General features: G+C 30.2%; 1 long non-coding RNA gene across 1 annotated transcript; it reads right to left on the bottom strand.

Annotated features, from left to right (window-relative positions):
- Positions 1 to 1545: 1545 nt before the first annotated feature.
- On the bottom strand, positions 1546 to 2716 carry LOC125499494 (uncharacterized). The gene is made up of 3 exons (XR_007276366.2): positions 2442 to 2716; positions 2016 to 2082; positions 1546 to 1919 (listed from the first exon to the last, which is right to left on the bottom strand). It is a non-coding gene; the product is annotated as an uncharacterized LOC125499494 (long non-coding RNA).
- Positions 2717 to 3737: the final 1021 nt, after the last annotated feature.

Genomic DNA, 3737 nt, shown 5'->3' with positions numbered 1-3737 from the left:
TATTCCCTAAGCAAAGGAATCAGAACCCTTAATTTCTAGACAGAAACAGTAAGCTTTAAATAAAAACTCAAAATCATCCAATTCACTCCTCTTTCTTGCAAAAGTCATGCAAAATTAACCCACTGGTTGTGATTTCGTTGCTTTGTTCTCAATTTCTTATCTATTATTTTCACTGTCTTTTACACAATTATCCTCTACAAACCACGAGATAGTACAATAGAAGAGAAAGCAAAAAGAATTCAAGATCCTTATAAAGAAGATGAAAAATATTGGATATATATTTAATTACCTTTTGTTTCCAACCTTTAGCCTACCATCCATGGCGTCAATAGTGAAGAATCACTGTGAATTGGCGTGAATTGGGTTTGAAATATTATAGTATTTAATATAATTTTTTTTAAAAAAATTATAGCTATAAATGTGAAATTCATCCGCAAATTCCGCGATATTTTCACTGATTTCTGTAATTTTTTTTTTAATTTATTTAAATTCTGTTTTGTCAATTTTTTTAAATTTAAAAAAAATTCTGTTTTGTCAATTTTTTTAATTTTACTTAAATTCCCTGCGTTTAGTTTGTTGCTAGGTGCGTTTCAATCCAAGATCACCGTGTGGATGGTGGTCTCGAGTCTACATACAAATTTGCGAATTATTTCGCCCTATTACATTACCCTCTAAAAAAATTGTGTTGTTTTTCAGTTATTTTAGGAGAAAGAAATTTAGAGTATTATAATATGATAGTATAATTTTTTTTGTTAATTAAAAGAAGTAATGTTTTTTCAAAGACAACTTAGATAACAAAAAAATAATGGTATTTAAAGGAAAAAAATTCTAACCGATAGTAGCTAAAGGGAAAAAAAATGGACATCACTTATCATCATTAGTCATTACAACTTACAAATGGCCTAGAAAGTAGAAAGTAAGTAGCAGAAAGAAAGCTAGCTTTGTTTTTCTTTTCAAAAAAAAAAAAGTAGCAGAAAGAAATAGGAGTAGAAGTTAGAACCTAATGACACCCAAACTCAAAAAGAAGAGCGGATGAATTATATTGGTTCATTTAATTTTTGCAATTTTGAACAGTTCTCCAAAACTTATTTCGAAACACAATTCAGCGAGAGCAAAGTTTCCGAAAAAGATACTTCCTCTTTTTCGAACTAAATGTAACAAAGGAGTATTATTTGTGATTATATAAAATATTCATTTATTGCATTTAAAACGAAACGGAGGAAGTAACTTATTTACTATGTAGCTCAAACTTATATTATGAACTACATTAGATTACATTTTATAACCAAACTTATATTATGAACTACATTAGATTACATTTTATAACCAAACTTATATTATGAACTACATTATATTACATTTTATAACCAAATTTAAAACGAAAACAGACTAATTGGTGTCATTGTCTTATTATCTCTTCTCCTGAAAATAAGCTTCTTACTTTATTTGTGAAAAACTATACATTGAAAATCAAAATGAAAATCTCAAAAACTGACCTTGATGACCAAACAACCCAAAAGAATAATTGGAACAGATAAATGCAAAGAAAAACTAAAAGTTTAGATTGGTTATTCAGATGATAAATTTCTACAAAAATTGAATGTAGATTTTTTTTTTTTTTGATAATTGGAGCAATTTTATTAAAGCTCGAAGGCTGAATAAGATCAAGAACAGGATCTATTACATAGTTAGTAGACAAATCAGAGTTCCTCAACCACAAGAGAAATGAAATTACATTTTTTGTCCAGTTACTATTTCATGTTTGCGCTGAAGTAGGCTTTAACACCAAGCCACAAATTCATCATTCCTCCTTAATCCTTGTTTAGCCAATGAGTCAGCCACACCATTCGAACTTCCAAGGGAGGAATGGGAGAGGAAAAAAGGCAGATAAAGTGCCCACCATCATTACGCAGTACTCCCTTACAAATTGAATGTAGATGAAGGGAGAACAAACAAAACATAAGAAATTAGATATCAATACCATCTGCCATCAAAACAAATTATAAAACAATTACCTGAGCTTCAACATTATCTTCGTCATTTCACCATTCACCCGTGTGAATTTAGCAACAGATCTCAATACTATCAGCATCAAAGATGAATGAGTAATATAAAGATTATATTTAATGAAAAGTTTAATTAAAGAAGACACATTACAATATTTTTTTCGGGTTTCAACTTTCAAGTTTGAGCAATAGAGAATGAAGAAGGATAGAGAAATGTGCAAGATCTGAAATCCAATACGGTTTACATCATTGTATTTATTATTCTTTCATTTACACCAAACAAAAAAAAAACATGAAAATTAAAGCCAAAGTTTGTCACAGAGCATAAAACAAACATATGATGAGAAAATGAAAGCAAAATAACAGAAGGAATTAAAAAAAGGTAAGAAAGCTTATTATTGTTCTATAAAACTAAAAATATTAGAGGAAACAAACCTGGGAATAAAAGTTAGCAAATTCTCATGAGAAATGATTGACAGTGTAGCAAAAAAACCCAGTTTGCTAGAAATGGAAGAAAAACAAAGTAGAGTTACATAATAGCTTTAAATTAAGAGAGAGAAAGTGAGAAAGAGAAGTGTTTGGTCCGTTTGAATTAAAGCAGTGGTAGTAGATTGATTTTCCCCACCTTCATTAAGTTCAAGGACATAAATGATTTGTATTGGAAACAAATGAGTCTGATTTCATTTTTCAAGGAAGAAGCAAGTTCAGTTTTTTTTTTTTAAATGCGACATCATCAGTACATTTAGGCGGGAATTAGATTAACCATGACATGCCACCTAGGATAGTTTTGGGGGGAAAACTCAACTATGTATTCTCTTTTAGTATATAGGCCTTGTTTGGTTGACAAAATAAATCGTGGGAAGTGCAAATTCCTAGGAAGTAGAAGTATATAAAGTTGTTTGGTTGGCAAAACCATGGGAATTTGCACTTCCTAGGAAGTTCTACTTCCTCCAAAATGGAGGAAGTTACTTACCTAAGTCCCCCTAGGTAAGTAGAGCTTCCCATAGGAAGTTCTACTTCCCATTATCAACCAAACACAATTTTACACTTCCTAGGAATTTCAAATACATGGAAAAAATAACTTCCTAGGAAGTATGACTTCCTATGTACAACCAAACAAGGCCATAGTAATAGATTTCCTCTCTATTCTTTCCTTTATTAATGATAACCAAATATGTGATTCCTCTCAAATCTACCAATTATACCAAATATTAGAAACTACAACTACTTTCTTTTCTTTCTTTTTTTTCTTTTCTATTCCTTTCTTTTTCCTTGAGTTAGGGGAATAAGTAGTATTATATACACGCCATGCGAGTTTAAATAAAAGATATCATAATGAGAGGAAGAAGTGAGAAGACAATTGTGTTTTTTTTTTCATTTAATAAGTTGATGAAGTTGAGTAAGGCTTTCTTTTTTTGGACGGAATAAATGGATATTTATTCTAGTTCAGTTCAGTTCAAACTCCAACATATCATAATTAATATTATTATTAATAATAATATTAGGGTTTTTTCACCAGGTACCCCTGTGGTTTTTCAAAATTCATGGGGTACCCCTAGTTTTAAAAAAATGCACCAGGTACCCTTATTATTTAAGTAAAATGCACGAAATGCCCTTAATGACTAACGGTGTCAAGTTTCCGTTAGTCATTAGGGTTAATTAACATCTCTAACCCTAATTTAAACCCTAAATAAACCCTAATTAAATCCTAATTAACTAACTAACCCTAAC

This window comes from Beta vulgaris, chromosome 7 (genome assembly GCF_026745355.1).
Source record: "Beta vulgaris subsp. vulgaris cultivar EL10 chromosome 7, EL10.2, whole genome shotgun sequence".
In the NCBI taxonomy this organism is placed as follows: Eukaryota; Viridiplantae; Streptophyta; class Magnoliopsida; order Caryophyllales; family Amaranthaceae; genus Beta; species Beta vulgaris.
Note: the sequence above shows the minus strand (reverse complement) of the source record. Positions and strands in the feature narration are given on the sequence as shown.